Source organism: Meriones unguiculatus, chromosome 6 (genome assembly GCF_030254825.1).
Source record: "Meriones unguiculatus strain TT.TT164.6M chromosome 6, Bangor_MerUng_6.1, whole genome shotgun sequence".
Lineage (NCBI taxonomy): Eukaryota > Metazoa > Chordata > Mammalia > Rodentia > Muridae > Meriones > Meriones unguiculatus.
The window spans coordinates 27,710,364-27,731,646 of NC_083354.1; the positions used below are offsets into that span (position 1 = coordinate 27,710,364).

The 21,283-nt window shown below is 40.4% G+C and overlaps 1 pseudogene; it reads right to left on the bottom strand.

The window, feature by feature from the left end:
- The window catches only part of LOC110544396 (baculoviral IAP repeat-containing protein 1a-like), a 52,939-nt pseudogene that overhangs the window by 8,406 nt on the left and 23,250 nt on the right, over window positions 1–21,283 (bottom strand).

Consider the following 21,283-nt stretch of genomic DNA (forward strand, 5'->3'; position numbering starts at 1 on the left):
ACAAGCAATAAAATTGTCTCAATCCCTGATCTCGTCCCAACAATCAGGCCACAGAATCCCTCTACTCCTAGACCTCCCTGGAAAGCTGTGCCGCTCCAACCACACACCATGCAACCCTACATAAACTCTGTGTTCCACCCAGTTCTCTGCTGCTTCTTGCTTGAGAAGAAGCAACCACCCTCCCAGGTTTTCCCTCCCAATAAATCTCTTGTGCGAGGTTTGTTACATGGTGTGGCTTGGTGGTATTCCTTGGCTCTGGACTGCCAGGATATCTTCTGGAGCACACTGAAACCCTTTTGGCTGAGCAGAATTTTTGCTGGGGAAAACTCCCCTGCAGAAGCAGAGCTATTACACTTGCACTGGGGAAACTCTCCAGGCAGCTGGAGCAGAACTCCTGTAGGGGAAGCCTTTCCCTTCAGAGCTGCAACACCTACACTGTTCCCAGTCAGATTCCTTCGCCCTCAGTAAACAGTTCTGTACTTGCCACTCAGACAGCAAAAGAAGAGGACTCCACACACTGCTTTGGAGAGGAAGTGTTAGGAGTGTAAAGCTCAGGCTATGTAGTCAAACCTTCTGTTTGGAGACACATTTCCTTAGCCCTGAGCCATCCCTGACCTCATTTCCCCAGCTGACAATCAGCAATAATCATCATGCCTTCTCTCACACAGGGGCTGTGAAGACTGAGACAGCGGTTGTGAAGGGCTGAGAACAGTTCCCCACATGTTAAAGACTCAGGTAACAAATAAATCTCTGCTCTCTTAAAGAGGAAGAGCACTGTTCCCACACCTTTCCATGTGGGAACAATTCACACTGTGAAGCCCAGGGAAGGTTTAACTAATGATGGTTCTACCAATTACTAGCAAGTAGCTTTTCCAGATGAGATATGAGCTGGAGATCCAATCACCATCCTTACCTAGTCTGCAGAGGTCAGACTCCATGGAAGTTTGGATGGATAACTTCTCCATGTGGTGGAGGTTTGGGAACTCTCCAGGAAGGACTGAAAGCACATCTGCTTTGCCGTCTAGTCTCACAGACAGTTCTTTCAGTCCCGGGAACTTGTCCAAGTCAGCAAAGAGTTGATCTGGAAAGCAGCACATAGTTCCCATCACTCAAGGTCCCCAGTGGAAGTTCTAAACTATGCTGTCATCTTTAGCCATTTTCACGCTTTCAGAATGAAATTTCTCAGACTTCCTAACATCTGTGTAGGAAGCACAGCCATGAAGATACTGCCATCTGCTGATTATAGACTATAGGAGAAGCCCTGTGCTGGTCTCTAGACTCACAAAATATATAAAATTTTCCCCAACCAACAAACAGCATGGGAAACAACTGGTTTTGCACATGCAAACAATTATATTTGAATTCTTACCTCCAATTTACATAAAAATGTAACTCAGAACCTCTCCACCAACCTGATACTGTGCATCCTCTTCCAAAGTCTGTCCAGGTACCTCTCTAACCCTCCTCTCTCATCCATCCCCAAAACACATAGATCTAGCTTGGATCGCACATCCAGTACCTAGGTCTAGTCCAGCCACCTCTGCCTGTGTCACTGCCAAACTGTAGAATTCTTTTACAATCCACCCTGCCTTCCTTTCCATCCCCAACCTTCAGCCACATCCTACACAATCTTCTCCAGGGTCTAGCTAGGTGAGTTTTCCTGATGCTCTCCACCTCCCACCCTCCCCAACCCCCACAAACTTGGACTAAAATGCACATCTTGCATATCAGCTCAGGCTCCAGTGTCCACCTGAGCCATATCCAACTTGTAGGCCCAATCCAACCCTCACAATCATAAAACTGATGGAATGACAAAGAAAATCCAGGATTTGAAAATAAAATTCAGTAAAGATAGAAACACTGAGGAGGACTCAAGATAAATATATATAAAATTGAAAAACCCAATAACTGAACTAAAAAACTCAAAGGACAGACTTACAAGTATAATGAATCAAGTGGATGATTCAGTATGAGGACTGACTTGAAGATAAAGTACATAAAATTAGCAAAGAATATGGGGGAAACACAGCAAAGAAACATACAGGAAATGTGGGACAGCAAGAAAAGACCAAACTTTCGAATTTGAGAAATAGATGAGAGAGAAAAAGCCCGTGTCAATGACATAGACCAGCTCCCCAACAACATCATAGAAGAAAATTTGGCAAAATTAAAAAAAAGACATACCCATACAGAAGATATGGGAAGCACAGAGAACGCCAAATAAAAAAGCCTGAAAAGAAACTCTTCATGGCATATTTTCTTTTAATTTCAATAATTTAATTACTAACTACACAATAATGCTGATGTCTTTTTTAACCTTTTAGCTATTGTTGTTTCTTTTCTTCTTATTTATTAAAATTTATTTACTTTGCATCCCAGCTATAGCCCCTCCTTTATCCCCTCCCAATCTAACCATCCCTCCCTCTTCTCCTTCCAAGCCCATCCTCAGCCCACTGATAGGGGAGGTCCTCCTTCCCTTCCATCTGACCCTAGCCTATCAGGTCTCATCAAGACTGGCTGCATTGTCTTCCTCTGTTGCCTGGCAAGGCTGCACCCTCTCAGGAGAAGGTGATCAGAGAGCCAGCCACTGAGTTCATGTCAGAGACAGGCCCTTTTTTCTTTACTAGGGACCCCACTTGGAGATTGAGCTGCCATAGGCTACATCTGTGCAGAGGTTCTAGGTTATCTCCATGAATGGTCCTTGGTTGGAGTATCAGTCTCAGAAAAGACCCCTGTGTTCAGAATTTATGGTTCTGTTGCTCTCTTGTGGAGCTCCTGACTTCTCCAGGTCTTTCTCACCCTTCTTTAATAAGATTCCCTGCACTCTGCTACATGGCATATTTTAATGAAAACATTAAGTATACAAAAAATTTGAAAACATCAGGAGAAGAAACACAAGTCACACATACAGGAACACCCATCAGAATACCAGCTGATTTCTCAATGGAAACACTAAATGCCAGAAAATTCTGTGTCACTGCATATTAAATCCTAAAAAAACAACAACAGAAAATCTAGGTTAATACTGATAGTAAAACTATCTAACATACGTGATTGGGGGGAAATTCTATGATATAAATAGCCTATGAAAACTATATCCAAAAAAACAGCCTAAAGAAATTAAGGGAGACATTATTTCAGACTGAAGAGAGGGGTGAACAGAGCTAAGAGATGAAGGAATTTGAAGGTATGATTACTAAAGTACAAAGTACCACTGAGAGCACAAACAACACCAGAAATCAACAACACATCACTACAACCAACATATGCACTTCAATAATACCTTCAAATATTAATGGTCCCAATTCTCCAATCAAATGATTCAGGCTAGCTGAATGAATCAAGAAAAAAAATCATGTCAGGCAGTAGTAGCACAACCTTTAATTCCTGCACTGAGGAGGCAGAGGCAGGTGGATCTCTGTGAATGAGGCTAGCCTGTTCTACAGAGCAGGTTCCAAGATAACCAAGGCCAAACAAAAACACCTTGTTTCTAAAAACATCATCATCATCATCATCATCATAATAATAAATTCATCTATCTATTGTCTATGAGCAACATATCTTAGATTTAAAGATAGGCACTTACTAACTTCCCCTTCTTTCATACGATTCCCTGCACTCTGCCCAAGGTTTGGTTATGAGTCTCAGCATCTGCTTTGAAACACTGCTCGGTAGAATCTTTCAGAGGCCCTCTGTGGTAGTTTCCTGTCCTGTTTCTTGTTTGCTCCTACATCGACTGTCCATCCCATTTGTCTTTCTAAGTAAGGATTCATCAACTTACCCTGGTTCCCCTTTTTTGTTTATCTTCTTTAGGTGTATAGATTTCAGTATGTTTATCGTATCTTATAGGAATATATAAGTGAATATATACCATGTGTGTCTTTCTACTTTTGGGATACCTCACTCAGGATACCTCACTCATTTCTAGGTCCCACCATTTGCCTGCAAATTTCATGATTTCCTCATTTTTAATTGCTGAGTAGTATTCCATTGTGTAAAAGTACCACAATGTCTCTATTCATTACTCAACTGAGGGACATCTTGGTTGTTTCCAGGTTCTGGCTCTTACAAATAAACCTGCTACAAACACAGTTGAGCAAATGTCCTTGTTTTGTACTTGAGCATCTTTTGGATATATGCCTAGGAGTGGTATAGCTGGATCTTGAGGAATCACTATTCCTAATTGTCTGAGACGACAGGAGCTCCACAAGGACCAAATATATCAGGGAACAGGGGTCTTTTATGAGACTATTTCTCCAGCCAAGAACCATGTATGGAAATAGCCTATAACCCCTCCTCAGATATAGCCCAAGGTAGCTCAGTATCCAAATGTGTACCCTAGTAAGGGGAAGAGGAACTATTTCTGACATGAACTCAATGGCTGGCTTTTCATCCCCCCACCCGAAGGGAGGAGCAGACTTGCTAGATCACAGAAGAGGACATTGCAGCCATTCCTGAAGAGACCTAATAAGCTAGGGGCAGATGGAAGGGGAGGAGGTCCTCCCCTATCAGTGCCCTATCAGTGGACTTGGAAAGGGGCAGGGAGAAGATGAGGAAGGGACGGTAGGATTGGGTGGGAATGAGGGATGGGGCTACAACTGGGATACAAAGTAAATAACCTGTGATTAATATAAAAAATAAAAATTATTATTAAAAAAGAAAAAAGCTTCTATGAATATTAAAAAAATAAAGATAGGCACTTATATAGAGTAAAGGATACACAAAATACTCCAATTAAATGACACTAAAAGTCAAGAAGCATTGTTATGCTAATATCTGAAAATATACTTTAAACAAAAATGATGTAGAGGAAATGAGGAAAAATACTTCACTCTAATCAGAAAACAGCTAACCAAAACACATTATTATTGTAAACATATATGCACGAAATTCTGATGCATCCAATTGTATAAACAGTGTACTTCTGGGATTAGAGACACATACTAACACCAACGCATTGGAATTAGCTGATTTCAATAACCTTGTTTCGCCAATAGAATAAAAAATAAGCATAGAAACATCGACTTTACATGACATCATCTATGAAATGAACTTGACAGATGCCTATAGAATATTTCACCCAAACACCAAAGAACATACAGTCTACTAAGCTACGCACACAAGCTTCTCTAAAATAGATCATATTCTGGGACACAAAACAAATCTGTACAAATTCTGAAAGATTTAAATAACTCAGTGTATCCAGTATGGTCATAATATAATATATAAAACTTAAAATCAACACATCTCTAGTAAATACACATAGTATGGAGATTAAACACATTACTGAATGATGAATGGGTCAAAGAGGAAATCAAGACAGAAATGAAAGAGATTAACTATAACTAAATAAATACAACACAACACAAAAACCTGGAGACAGATTAAAAATAATCCTACATGACAATTTTATAGCTCTAAGTACTACATTGAAAAAAAAACAGATAAAGTACAGATCAGTGACTTAATGGTACAACTCAAACATTTGGAAAAATGAAAAGAAACCAAACCCAGATCCAGTTAATGGCAAGAAATAGTAAAACTCAAAGTGGAAATTAATGAACTAAAATAAAACAACAGGAATCAACAAATAAGAATTGTGGCTTTTTTGAGAAGATAAACAAGATTGACAGGCCCTTGGCCCAACTAAACAAGTGAGGCAATCCAAACCTAGAAAGACAACTGGAGGTTCCTGGCTCAAAATCTCAGATATGAGTATATAATCTGGAGTAGCAGCATAAAACAGGGGGGAAAGGCCAGTGTGAGGAGAGCAATAGAGAGAGAAATAGCAACAGAGGGGAAATCACAGGGTTCAAGCAATGTAAAAGAGAAAATACGAAAAACAGGGGACTTTAAACACAGAGGAGAGGAAGGAGACAAATAGAGAAGGAGGATGGAGGGACTATTAACTACTATATCTACTTAAATATACCTATGATACATTTAAGTAATATATAAATCTATACATACATATATAAATAACATACAAATATACATAACTTAAATGAAAATTTCCCATCTGTGCTGACAATGCTCCACCCAAAATCCCTAGGTTATCTAACAAAAATCCTGACACCAGGCATGAGAAGCCCTCTTTTTGTGTTGTCAGTCAGGATTGTCTAAGAAGCTCCCCAAACATTATAGACTATTTCTGATGGCATTGTTTGCCTTCCAGAGGGGGAAGATATATCTCTATTGCTGAAGAGACCATGCACTTCAGGCACAGGACCTTAAGATGTGAGCTGGAACTGACCTGAGACCCTCCTCCCTGAGGACTAGCTTTTGTTGTACCAGAAGGCAGCATGCAAGCTTCCAAGGGAGGGAAGCAACCAATTCTTCACAGCTATGGTATCTATGAACCACAGCAATGACCAGCGTGACACAATACCTCTAACAGAGTAATGGTGGCGTTTATACCTTAATGGTAACCAACCATCTCTAATTGGACATAAGGTCCACTCAACAAAAGGGAAGACATGACTGGTACTGGAAACCTAGCCAAGTTCTCAGGGCTTGCAAAGCTTGGATGTTGAAGAACAACCTCCACTGTACTAAACTACTGTACTAAACCAGCATTATCCCTAACTACATTCTACATATCTGTCCTTGTGCCCACAGACTATCCCTACCCTCATCAAAGACACTTCTCTTTGCAACAGAGGAAGACTATTACAGAAAACCAAAACTGATCAAAATTAAGAATTGTGATGCCTAGTCCCAACTGACACATCTACAACATGACTGATTGGCCTAAGGCTCAGAGATCATTGTGGGGAAAAGGATAGGAAAGATTCTAAGAGCCAGAGGAATGCCAAGATTTACTGAGGTTCTGTCTTCTGGAAATGTCAGAGAATCTACACCCATGAAGTCTCACTAAGAAGGTTTCCTAAACATGACCTGAACAAGATTCACACCAATGGACATACTAACATGGACAGGATGAAGCTCATGAAGCCTCAGCCAGAAGGAAGAACATCAGGCAACTAAGGACTGCTGAGATTGAGATTAATACTCTTCCCAGGGAAGAGCACACCAAATGGTTATACAATGTCAAATGGTCATCACTCTGTGTGTGTGTGACATCATATGGACTGATATGGATGCAAATATATATATATATATGTGTGTGTGTGTGTGTGTGCAACATTGTATGGACTGAGCAGGTTGCATATGTGTGTATGTGTGTGTGTGTGAGAGAGAGAGTGTGTGTGTGTGTGTGTATGTATGTGTGTATAAAATATCTAAAGAAAAAGGTCATAAATTCGATTGAGAGCAAGGGGAGTTCATCAAAGAGGTTGAAGCAAAGAAGAGGAAGGGAGAAAAATATAATTGTTTTATGCACACATATGTGTGTATACATATATTCACAAATATATAAATACACCTGATTGGTTTGTCCAATGTTACTTGTGTCTGTGTGTGTGTATGTGTGTGTGTGTGTGTGTGTGTGTGTTTCTGCCTTCTGTTCAATAAAAAAGCATTTAGTTACTTCCAAGGTATTCATTCCACTACTGTAAACTTAGGGTAATAGTTACCTGCTGGTTGTTTTCTTAGTTCAAATGCATATTTTTTCTTTTGTGTTCTATGTCATAGTTAAGGATCCATTTTCAAATCTAACGTCTAAAAGATTACCTGTTATGGTTTCATTCTTGAACTGTCATTGATCTACTTTGAGCTATATTTTTATCCTATATCTCTTATCTTTAATTTTTAAATTGTTTTGAGATTAAAATAAAATTACATTATTTCTCACTTTCCATTTTTTTTACACTCCCTTCCATCTATCCCTCCATCTACATTTTTCTCATTTCTCTTATTTTGAGACAGAATCTCAAGTTCCCAGTCTGACCTTAAATTTAGTATGTAGCCGAAGCTGCCCATGAATTTCTTCTACCACCACCTACCATGTATTGAGAATACAAACATGAACAACCTTGCTCAGTTTGCACAGTGTTGGGAATTCACCCCAAGATCTTATGAATGTTTATGTTATACAATGCATGTTTATGGCATATCAACATTCTACCAGCTGAGCTACATTCTTACCTTGCTTTGTCTACCTGTTGCATGAGAGTCAACCAGCTCTTCTGGAATCTGTGAGTGGATATTTTTCATCACATTAAATTTTTTTTCAAGGATGAGATATGTAGAAGCAGAACTATCCAGTACATAGTGAGTTTAAATCTAACCTGCGCAAGCAAAGACACTATCTAAACACCAGAACCAAGAGCAGGAGGCACATTTTTAAAAACCAGGAATAAGTCGTATTTAATGTTTACCTAAAAATGCACATATAATATATGTAAGTATAGGTGTACATATAAACATAACTGAAGTGAAGTTATGCCACTGGAGGTGAAAATGCCATGAAAAAAATAAAGTCCAAGTGCAAGGTATAAAAATTTCTCTTCACATTGTGGTTAGGAGACACCCCCCTCCAATATAACATAGGCTTTTGCTGTTTCCCTTGGTTACCTCACAGAATTTGATGACAAGATCCTATTACTCAAGACATGACATATTTCAAGCTCAAGATGTGAAAGAATCTAGAACTGACCTTGGAAGCCTCTTCCCTAAAGACTCTCTCTCTCTCTCTCCCTTCTCATTAAACTTGTTTTAATGGGTCTCAAAATTCTGTGACAGATTTTTGGTCAAGTTGTGTCCATTAAAAAGTACTGATTTCGAAAACTAATAACTTAAAACTGCCACATACACACAAAGGTCCAGGAAACATTCTTCTTTTCTTCTGAAGGTTTTACGATGCATTGTTATCACTAACCAGTCTTTTACTATTAAACTTAAATGGCCAATTGAGACAAACAGTTCTGAGACCATTCTTTCACCACTGATTAAGACAAACAAAACAAACAAAAAAGACTAACTCACAGTACCTAAAGGTGCTATGAAAGCTGTCAAGGGAGAAAAGCAATTCACCATCCTACCCAGCCACAAAGCTTATGAACCATAACAATGACCAGCATGGATATATCCTATGGTATATTAATGGCTTTTTTTAATCTTGGAGGTAACCAACACCTACCCAATAAAATATAAAGACTGCTCAGGAATAGGAAATTCATGCCTGCTACCATAAACCTAGCTAACTTCCTGTGGCTGGTAAGGTCATGGACCCTGAAAGACAGCCTACTCTTGCCATTTGCTAAACAAGTGTAATTTCTACCTGCATTCTGAATACTTGTCCTTATATCCACAGAGAAATGTAGCTGTCGATCTGCAGCAAAGAAATCAAAGAAGCTTCTTCTTTCTTTTTCTTTTTCTTTTCCGTGTGTGTGTGTGTGTGTGTGTGTGTGTGTGTGTGTGTGTGGTTTTTGGAGACAGGGTTTCAATGCATATCCCTGGCTGTCCTGGAACTCACTCTGTAGACCAGACTGTCTCAGACTCACAGAACACTGTCTGCCTCTGCCTCCCAAGTGTTGGGATTAAAGGTGTATGCCACCACCACCTGTCAAAGAAGCTTCTTTTTTATAGAAGACAGAGACTATAAACCACAGAAGTCCACAACTGGACAAAACCTAGGGAACAAGCAACCATGTGGAGCCCATCCCAATTGATATATATAAGACTGCTCTTATACCCAAGGCTCAGGGAACATGGTAGGAGAGGGGACAGGAAGCTTGTAAGAGCCAGAGGATCAGAATATCTGCTATGAGATAGTGAGTTCTATACAAATGACCAGAAAGCTACACCCATAAAATCTCAACAATGTGGTTGCCTAAGCAAGGCCTATACAATGACAACACCAGTTAAAAATAATATGGGTAGTCCCACCCCTAGATGAAGAGCTATGTGTGCTTAGTGGACGCTGAGGGGGGACCAGCTTCTCCACAGACAATGCCCAGCAGGTTATCCAATCCCAAGCGGTCAGCCCTGAGCACATACGTATACAAGCAACACTAATAGACTCAGCAGTTTGTATTTATATATGTGTTTATATATACAGATATGTAGACTAGGTTGACAGGGAACTGGGGAACAACAGTAGGTGTTGGAGGGAAGAGAGCATGGCATAGAAAGTATGTAAATACAGCACTCATGTATGACATTGTCAAAAATATAATGAAATAAATGTCAGTAAAAACAATAAAACAGGCAAACAAAATAAACAGAGAGAGAAAAAGAAGGAAGGAAAAAAGAAATAAAAAGGAAAAAGAAAGATTGAAAGCTCATGAGGCCTCAACCCTACATAAAGAACTATAAAAACCTAAGGGATGCTAATGATGGGAAAAACAGTCTTCCCAGGGAAAAGCATGCCAGTTGGTTATGTCCTAACAAATGGTCAGCCCTTAAATCCTATATACAAGTAGTAATATTCAGACTGATCCGGTATTTAAATATTGAGAAATGTATACACATAATTAGTATACAAGTATATTAGAAATATATATACACACATGTATGTATATATGTCAATATCAATATCAACAACTAAATTTTAAATACATGCCATGAATCTGAAAGAGAGCAAGAAGGGGTATATGAAATGCTTGGATGGAAGATAGGAAAAAAGGACATGATATATTTTATAGTCTCAAAAGTAATTCTTAAAAAGAAAAAGGACAGGGCTGGAGAGATGGCTCAGTGGTTAAGAGTGTTGTCTGCTCTTCCAAAGGACCAGGGTTCAATTCCCAACACCCATATGGCAGTTCACAACTGTTTGTGATGTCAATTTCAAGGGATCTGACATCATCACACAAAATGCACATAAAATAAAAATTAAATAAATTATTAAAAAAAACAAAAAAGTCATTAAAAAAAGTTAAAAGACAAAAAGAAAAAGGACAATACAGACAGAGCAAAGAATACTTGAGCATATAGCAGGCTGCTAAAAAAAATCAAAGTGCTGCTACTAAAAATAACAAAATTTAAAAATTAAATATTTGCCATGGTATAAAAACTGAGAAATGAACTGAATGAAAGATAGTAAAGTCTAGGAGCTGAAAAGATGGCTTGGCAACTAAGAGCTCCTGTTGTTCAGCAGAGGACCACAGTTAGGTTCCCATCACCCACATTAGGCAGCTGAAACAACCTGTAACCACAGCTCCAAAGGATCTGACACTCTCTTCTTACCTCTGGGGGGCAACTAAGCATCCATGCACAGGAACACACATACACACACACACACACACACACACACTGACATAAATATATTTTAAAAGACATCATTATAAAGTCTATCCTGAAAACTATCAAACAGTGCTTAGAAGAAGACATAATTATTATTTATGCAGATTAAATGTCTTCTGTGGAGAAGCCATTTCCTCCTCTGGGCAGCGAGAGTGCAGAAGGTTCTCCAGCATCATCTGACACACAATGCCCCATTTACCAACAACAAGCTACTCAAGCACCCTTCTGAGGACATTGAGAGATGAAACAAAGGTGTCAATATTTTCCTAGTGTTGTCTGAGTTACTTGAAACCCATTCTAGGATTCTGGGCCTTATACACTGCCCCAAACAGTGAGAGTATTCAGATCTCTCCTATCATGGCACATTCATGGCGTGTGCCTAAGAAGTTTACTCAGCTAACACTAAGAATGAAAAACCACAGAGTCAGCCAGAATGCTTGTGTAAGCACACTCAGGGATACCTGGTAACTAGTTCGTCCCTGAGACCTCAAGAGACTGCAGGGCAGGCAGGGTGAGATGCAGCTCCTGTTCTGCTGTGCTGAGCTCCAGCCTGCACACAGAGCATTTGGTGACAGAGGTCTTGATGATTTCAAGAAAGCCACTGCTGTTGGACAAGCAAAGCTCAATATTCTGTGAAGCTGAGAAGACTTCCATTAGGACCCAGAGTAGTGCTTGGTCTGCAGGGCCCATGTTGGCCACTGCAACTTCCAACCTAGGGATCTTGTGTGAATTGGGTGACAGTTTCCAATACCCAGAATTTATTTTGGGTAGATAGCTGCATTGGATATTCAAAAAACTGTATAAATTCTCTTCATTTTTAGCTAAAATTTCCTCCCATTCCTTCATATGTTCAAAGGCAGATGCATAGTCCTCATCTAGAGTTGGTGGCTGTAATGTTTCATAACACTTTTTCATGACTTAGTAACCTACATTAGGTGACATTTTCTTTCCATTTATGAAGACTTTAATACTTGCCAACAGTAACAGGCTTTCTGGGTGGTCCCTAAAGTAATGGAAATTCAATACATTTAAAGCCAATGTTCTCCCAAGAAGGAATTGTAAAATCAATGGAGAACATGCAGAAACTGTGCTGCTTTCATAAGCAAAGTTTAGAGCAATGCCCAATAAATTTTCTGAAAAAAATCAAAGAAAAAGCTTCAGGAGAAAACTGTCACATTTTTTTTTAATTGACTGTGTTATCAAGGAAGGTTCTACTCCTGCTTTTCATAATCCTCTTCTTCAGACATGTTCTTCAGTGACTCTTTCTCATCCACCAACTTCTGACCCTGCCTTTGATGAGACACAACTTCTGGCCCTGCCTTTGATGAAGGATAGCCGGAGACATACTTCAAAAAGTTGTGGTAGGTGGCCAGAGCCTTCAAGGACGAGTTAATTTGTCTCAAATAATGAATTCCCAGATCTTGGTCTTCCTGTCTGTCTGAACCCAGAGTTCAGTCAGCCTCATAGCAGCAAGAAATTCTTGGAAGAGAGGACTTAAAAACCGGTAGACTGGTCTCAGCCTCTGGGCAGTGAATTTGCTCATCAAGCAGGTGGTCATGTCTTCTTCATCCACTCCGGCCTCTGTGAGGTCATCATTGTTGAACTCAAAGCATGAAGAAAAACGCCCGCTCAAGGCCAGCTGCCCACATGAGGACACAGTGGTCTTGAGGGCCTCAGCTGCAGCTTTGTACTTTAAGGACAGGTACATCATATAGGACTTGAAAACTGCCACATCATGAAAGGGCTGGTCAGAAGGATTTTTAAACCAGTCAGTACAGACTGCTGCCATGAAAAGAGGAGTTTTGTGAATTCCCTGTAAATTCTCATTCTGTCCAAAGTAAACCATAAACTCTTGCAGACATGTTATACTCTCTGAGAAGACCTTCCTTAATACAGAGACTGTATTATAGAAAGGAAACTCTTTGATCTCTAGAATTGTATCCAGGTATGGATGGATGGACCTGGCCCTGTTTGTATGGACAGTGATCAATAAGCAGGTTAGTGACAAGTAGTTTTTGGTAATCAGTGTCTCTAGCGCTTGGGGGAGCGAGTCCACCCCATTATAGTCATCCAACAGGAACAACGCCTGGTTTTTTAACTGCTGGATAATGCTGCTCAGGGCATTCTTCACTAACACAGCCTCCTGCCTCAAGAAGTTGGGCACAGATGATGCTTGCCAGACCCTGATCTGGTCTGGTGGAACTAAGGGAGAGGTAGAAGACCAGCTGGAACCTGTTCAACAGGGGACAGCACCCTGATGCCCAAAGAAAAGCTATTTTCTTCAGGAAGGTTGTCTTCCCACTGCCAGCTTCCCCCTCCACACACATGACAGAACTGAGATTGGTGAAGACCTTGGGGATTGTCAGGGCCCCTTGCACTGGCCTGCTGATGTGCTTTGCAACGATGGACACATCACTGCCAAACAAGTGGTCAGTGCCTTGGCTGGAGCACACCTCTGGCAAATTCATGTGGCGGAAAGTGGCTTTGGTATAGGAGCCTTGTAGCTGCTCACTCAGACTCTTTGCCTCTTGAAACCAGTGGGCTTCCCTCAGAGCCAAGCCTGTGGAGAGAAGGGAAGCAGAGGACGATGTACCTTCACATCTCTCTGATTGCTTTGCTTGTCTGCTAAGGGTGGATTAGGACTCTCCTCTCCTTCCCATGACCCCCTCCATACCCTAAGACCCTCTCATCTTTCTATAGCATCAGAATATGGGGTAAAATGTCTAAGGCCTCTCATTTGACAGGGACTTGGATATCCTGGCACCTTAATTTCCCTTTAGGATCTCAGGAGACCAACCTGCTGCACAATGCCTTTAACACTGGCTGCTTTGGATCTGGCATGAGGACCTTTGTCTGTAGTCCTGCATTCACTCTCAAGATGCCACAGGAGCACTGACTCTCTCACTCACAGCCCCCTTTACCTCAGTGCTCTCCTCTAGGAGCTTTCCAGATAATTAGAAATATGCTTTCCTGTCCAATATACAAATACACAGAATCCCATGTGCTTTTATGTCCCTACCAGCCTCGGTGGGATGAACTGAGACCTCGTGATTGCTTTCAGTTGTGATTTCCTTTGAAAGAGAAATCCTTTATTAAATTGAAATTTGCATGATAGTGAGACATGTTATCATTGAGAACCCAAAGTCTTCTAGACTTCACTCTGTCTTTGTGGCATGTATTCTCCCAACTGAACAAAGTTTCCTGACCATGCAACCTCATTTTGAAATTCGCAAATATTGTACACATATGACATCAACCAGAGTTGATTATCTTTTCAGTTTTCACCCTTTTTTCTTCATTTTTTCTGGTTTGTTTGCTGTCAGCTTTTTTTTTTTTTTTGCTTTGTTTGTTTTTAGAGATGGGGTTTTATAGTATAATCCAGGCTGATCTTGAACTCACAGCCATCTTTTAGCTTCAGCTTCCAGAATCCTATATTGTAGACGTGAACCATGATTCCCAGATTTGCTTTTGCTTTGTGGGGAGCAATCATAGCACACCTACCAAACAACTGTGGCATGCAGCAGTTGGTATGCCCATCGGATTGAAAGTTGTGTCTTCTGTTGCAAAAATAGATTTCCTGATTTATTACTTGGCATTTGGTTTTGTTTATAAAGCACATTCACGGGCCAGAAATATGTCTCAGTCCAGAGTTATTGTGTAGCACAAAAGGGGTCTTGGTTTCAATACAAGAAACAACATCAAAAGTCAAATCAGCTGGACATGAGTGCAGACAGTTGGAACCATAGCATTTTTAAGGCCGAGGCAGAGATCACAAGTTCCAGGTCAGGTTTGGCTCCACACAAACATCAAGATCAGCCTATGCTACAAACTGAAAATCTGTCTCAAGGAAAAGTCCAACTAAGGAAAATGACATGTGACTTTAAGTTTCAAAAGTTCTAGCAGAAAGTCAAGCCTACTGCCTGCAGCAAAAGGGCAGATGAAATGTGTTTAGTCTGTGTTTTAATCAAGTTGAAGTCTAAAAGGGTCTCAAGCATCTGCTTCTTCTGGGAGGAGGGCTCACTGTTCACTGTGAAGCCCCATCTATAGCTATCGTGTGACAGTTGCTTCTTAGATTCTCGTGGACTCTATCTAATTATGATACATTTACAGTTGACAATCACAGCTCAACCCCACAATCATGTGTTGCTGAGTCAGAGAAGAGGCGGGGCTCATTACCATGGCTTCCAGAAGTGCATGGTGGCTCTCAGGGGCTGGAATCACTTCTGCAGAGGACTTCAGGTTTTGAAGAAATACGCAACTATGCAAAGAAGATAAAAGTCATGAAATGGTCCCATGCAGTTAAGTGTCTGTATTAGCTTCATTGAGAACATGAAGATTCAGGACCAGGAGTGAAATAGAAAGTGAACATTTTCAGTGACTCTGTCAGTCTTGCATCCTGTGTAACCTTCAGTCAGTGGGTTCCAATAACAATGCATGTGGTTTGTAAAGTAATGGTGAGGATATTCGGGGAATGTGTTGTGGTGAGAACAGAGTCAGTGCCTGTCTGTGAAACCAGCTAAAATAATCTTAAAGAATAAAAAATAGTGACACAGCACTACTGCCTGCAGCAAAAGGGCAGATAGGGTTTTAGAGATGGGGTTTTATAATATAATCCAGGCTGATCTTGAACTCACAGCCATCTTTTAGCCTCAGCTTCCAGAATGCTATATTGTGGGTGCAGAGGCAAGTGGATAACTAGGGCTCGCTGGATGCTAGCAGGTTCAGAGAGAGACCCTGCTTCAAGGGAACAAGAGTTTGACATAAAGGAGAAGAGATTCGCTGTCTCCCTTTGGCCCTATATAGAACACACAGTGCACACACAAATACACTTTACCTAAGTGAACAAGGTAAAAAATAAATAAAAATTCATAGATTAAAATATGAGAAATTATAGAGTCATGGAAAAAGAACAACAAAGGAGATTAAAACATACTAAACAAAGTGTACAATTAAGAATTTAGATAACAATAATTTTTAACCATTTCAACTCTTGTCAAACTGTCAGAAACAAACCCACAAGAACTGAGTATGTCAACTACATGAAATTCACATTAAGATTAAAAACATAGATATCACACAGTTAAATAAAATTTTAATGCTTGCTGGGCAAACATGGGGACTGGGCTCAGATCTCCAGCACCTGTGTAACAGCGAGGCAATAGGGACAGTGTAATCTTAGTGCCGGAGAAGGAGAGACAGGAAGACCGTAGGGGCTCAATAACCAGCCAGTAAGTCTCATTGGCCAGCTCCAGGTTTAATGAGAGACCTGTCTCACAAAATAAGAACTACAGACCTATTTCTGAATACACAGAGCATGTAGCTTTCAGGATAGAGAGGAATCAAGCTGGAACTGGCTCAGAATTTCCTCCCTGCTGTCTCCCTGTCACAGTACTGGAAGAGGCTTTGCAGTCTGCTGGGGTAGGAGGGCCACCTGCATTCTACAACATCACTATCATGCCAGACAAGATGTGGCCAATGGTGAAGAGTGGCCTGAATCTTTGGGGATAACCAACTGCTTTTGAATTGGGCTTGAGGCTGCTTCACAGATGCTCTAAATGTGGTCAAGCTGGGTTTGGTGGTGCAGGCTTGTAAATCTCAGCACTTGGGTCTCAATGACCAGTGGATCTCTGGGTCAAAGGCCAGACTAATCTACAGAAAGGGCAACACAGTGAGACAAAATGAAAGAAAACAAAACCTAAACTAAAGAAACTAAACCTAAACTAAAGAAAACAAAAACCTAAACTAAACCTGGTCAAACGCCCATGGCCCAGAGAGTCTACAAAGGTCTTAGGAGGGCAGGATCAACTAATGCTATCTGGCTTAATGGACATCCTGTCAAATTGCCTTCGAAATATTTATGTTCCTATGCAAAGAATTCTGCTGCTTTGAACCTTGGCTAGATAATAATTGATGATCAAGTGCTCAGCAATAAATGAGATATCTCTGTCAACCTCACACCATGGCTCTGGGAGCATCTCACGGCACAGCCACAGCACAGGAAAAGCAATGAAGCCATCACAGCTGTTTGACATGGCTCTAGCATAGGTGAGCCAAATGCTGCAATCATTTTCATTCTTTCCCTCTTTTGTAGGTTTTTAGGCTCTATGTGTTTTATTTGGGGGGTGGGGAATCCTTTATGCATTATGATTTTTTCTGTCTTTTCCCAAGAAAATTATGTCTGAGTTATTTTCTTTTAGAAAAATTACATTATCTGGCCACTGTTGTGAAGGTTTCCTTATGCTTTGGAGATCATTGAGCACAGATTAGCACGTAAACTAGAAATTCTTTTATGAGGCCATTACTACAGGAATCTTTTGTGGATATCTGCCCTTAAGCAAACTCAAACAGAATAACTGGTGCAGGGGAAACAAAGACAAGGACAAACTCTGACTGGCCAGAAAACCAGGTAACAGATTCAAGGCCTCCCTTTACAATACTCTTAGAACTCTCTGAAAATGTAGTTTGAATATCCTATCGGGGGTCATAGAGGGTACACCCCTGGAGGAAGAGAAATCAGTAAATAAGATAGATTGACTAAAATAACTTGTTCCTACTTTATAGTGTAGATGATGACACAAGTAGTAAAAGGAGTTAGGTATTAATATTTGGTCTTCATAAAAAAATTTCAGGTGTTTTCTGTTTGTCTGGAGTGCCTTAAAACTACAAATTCTGTCAGCCTTAAAGTAGGCTGTTATATAAGAAATGTGTTTGCTTTGGATAACACAATCTTTAGATTCTATAACTTGGAGTTATAAGGCTTATAATAAGCATAAATCTGTTCTGTTTATATTTTCTAATGATGACTGAAGTTGTAACACTTTGTAATGAAAAATCAAAGAAATCATCTGCACTTCTTGGACAGGTTAGTCTGTCATTAGTCCGTCTTTGTTCTGTGAAACCTGTGTAATAAAGAAGCAATCTCATTGCTAGTCAATCAGAACTGCAAAATTCCCCTGAGCACCTCTCCTGACTCACTCTTCTCTCCCTCGCCAATTATATCCTCTGTTGCTCTCGTTCATCCATAATCGCTGATCAATGTGGCAGAGCTTTCTGAGCCACAGTTTGGAAGCCTGTTCTTTTTTTAAAAGTATTTTATTCTTTGGAAATCACAGATGTGTGTACAATGTATGTGGATTATATCAACCCCCATTGCCTTTCTTCAGTTTCCCCAGACTCCTCCTCAAGTTAGGTCCCCTCCCAGCTTTGTATCCTCTTTTAAATGAATTCAATTAGTGCTGCTCATGGGTGAGTGGACACAGGGCCATCCAGCAGAGCTCGGGAAACCTCAAGGCCCATGGTATGAAGAAGAATGAATCTAGGAGAAACAAGTGTCAACAGCTCCCCTCCTAGAGGTGGGGCTTGGCTTGTCTGGATTTGGCACAGGCTTGCATGGATAGGCAACCACAGCAACTGAATTCCTGAGAGAAGGACCCTGCTGTGTACAAAACAAGAAAACCCAAGCTGTCCTCTACAACCTCTGGCTCTTCTTACCTCTTGGGCCCCTCTTCTGCAATGTCTCCTGAGTTTGGGAGGAGGAAGTGTCCTCCTTAGGAATGAACAATCCATGTCACATACTGTCTGCACTTTGACCTTGTTGTAAGTCTCTGGAATTCTGTTCTTGTTAAGGTCTGAATTTATGTTCATTCCAGACTCCCATTAGCAACTGAGAGCCCTGGGGTGTCCTAGAGAGAAACTTGGATGAAAGGATATGGTCATTGTTGCCAGTTGTCAGTTTACATCTTGCTATTGTCTATCTAAACAAAAGCTGGGGCTAAAGACATGGCTTACTGTTCAAGAGCACTGGCTGCTCTTCCAGAAACCAGGGCTCAATTCTCAGCACCCACATGACAGCTCACAATGGTCTATAGCTCTTGCTCCATGGGATCTGACTTCCTCACACATGCAGATGAAACACCAATGTATAAAATAAAAATGAATAAGCTAAAAAACAAAAAAAAAATGTTGGGTGTAGTGGAGCATGCCTATCATCCAGCACTTGGAATGTGGAGGCAGTTGGATGAGTTTAAGGCCATCCTCTCTAAATACTGAGTTGGAGGCCATCGCAGGTTATATGGTGCTCTGTCTCAAACACCCCTCTACGAGCTGACACCCCCCCCCCCCAACAAACATAGCAGTCAAGGCAATCAATTATGGTAGCACATGGCTGCGCATCTAGTATTCATTAAGGCAAGATGTGAGTTCAGGGGAAATTTGAGCTATACTACAAATCAAGATCAGCTACACAGCAAATTTTTTAATTGTTTTTTTTCTGAAATAGGGTTTCTCTGTGTAGCCCTGGCTTTCTGGGACTCACTCTGTAGACATACTAGAATTCTGTCTTAAACAATCTGAGGGCTGGAGCAGTAGTTCAGTGGCAAAGTGCTGCTTCTCACTCATGACACTCTGGATTCAACTTCCTGTTCCCTTTCACACACACACAACACACATAGAACTAAAATAAAAAGAACCAACAAACTACTGAAGAAAAACAGGCAAAGCTGAAGGTTTATGTAGGTGTGTGTGTGTGTGTGTGTGTGTGTGTGTGTGTGTGTGATTGTGTGTGTGTGTGTTTGGTAAAAGGACAGTAACTGAAAATCAGGACTATGTTTCCCCCTGGATGAGGAGGACAGCATCAACAAGGACAAGGGAGTGGCACAGTGGCCTCTAAGGCATTGAGAGACCTTGACTTCTTGACTTTAGCACTCAGCTCCCAGGATTTATTGTTATTGTCCTTTCAACCAGATACGTAAGTACAGTAGATATGCATTACATATGCTAGTTTTAATTAAAATAAAACAAAGTTTGTTGATAGATTCTAGAACAAGCTTTAAGTACAAAAAAATTCTCTCCCTCCTTGCCACACAGGGATTGAGAAGAAGGCCCTGGCATTCTCAACTATTTTCTACATACTCCTAAAGAAAAAAGAAAAAAAGTGGGGCCTACAATGTCTCAGTGGGAGAACAGTCACTACTCCTGGGAGGACTCAGGTTTGCTTCCCAACACCCATATCAGGCAGTTCACAGCCTCCTGTAACTCAGTTCTAGGATATTTGTTGCCCTCTTTCTGACCTCTGTGGACACCAGGCATGCAAGCAGTGCACAGATATACATGCAGACAAAACACCCAAAAGTCAAATGCTTTAAAAAGTAAAAGAAAAAGAAAAAAGTGCGCACTGCTGTCACTCATCTTCTAACTTCAAAATTAAATGTAAATATTCTATGTATTTATTTATCTATTTAAAACCAGGATAAATCTTGCTATATAGCCCTGGGAGGGCACAAAACATGTGATTTTAGAAGAAAAAGAACTGAGAAGAGCTAGAGAGAGATAAGAGAAGGTAATGGGAGGACAGTGGTGAGCATGATTGTGGTAAACTGTAATATATATAACATATATGTAAAACATAATGTATATGTATATATGCAATGTTATTGTATGTATTAATGTACACTAAGAAAACATTTTTAAGGAATATTTTAAGTGATTCAGATATTATTAGCATGCTATCTCAAGACCAGATGGTTATTTAAACCTTTACATTTAAATGTTGATAATTAAACATAAATCAATTTAGAGCACTTTTATGTATGTGTTGGATGGAAAGAAAACACACTGGTGGACCTGAACACAGACTGCCGAGGCACCAACACAGTTGCAGATTTTCCTGCCTTCCAAGGGAAACCGGATCAAAAGACTCTTCTTTCTTAATTACAAGTGCTGGATTTCAAAACAGATCAACTTTAGGATAATTCATATCAAAGTATTTAATATAAAACAAAACTACGTTTTTCTTCATGCAGCTTCCTGAGACCTAGGATTTCATGTGGCAACCACCTTGCCCAGAAATACCCACTTTTCAATCTGCGCATATTGATATTTATCTTTGAAAATTCTAATTACTACACAATAACAAATTTCCTTGTGCAAGTGGACCTTTCTAGGGTTTTCTTATGTGTAGAAGAGGAATAAAAATACATTTGAGGACTGACAGAAGAGGGGTGAGAGTAGCTCCATAGTAAAGTGATTGCCTGGTGTGCTCAAATCAGTGCTTTCACTCCCAACCGTGGAAAAAGAAAACTACTGAGGAAATCTTAGACAATAGAAATAGAAACCTGTAAAGCATTCTAAAAGGAGGTGA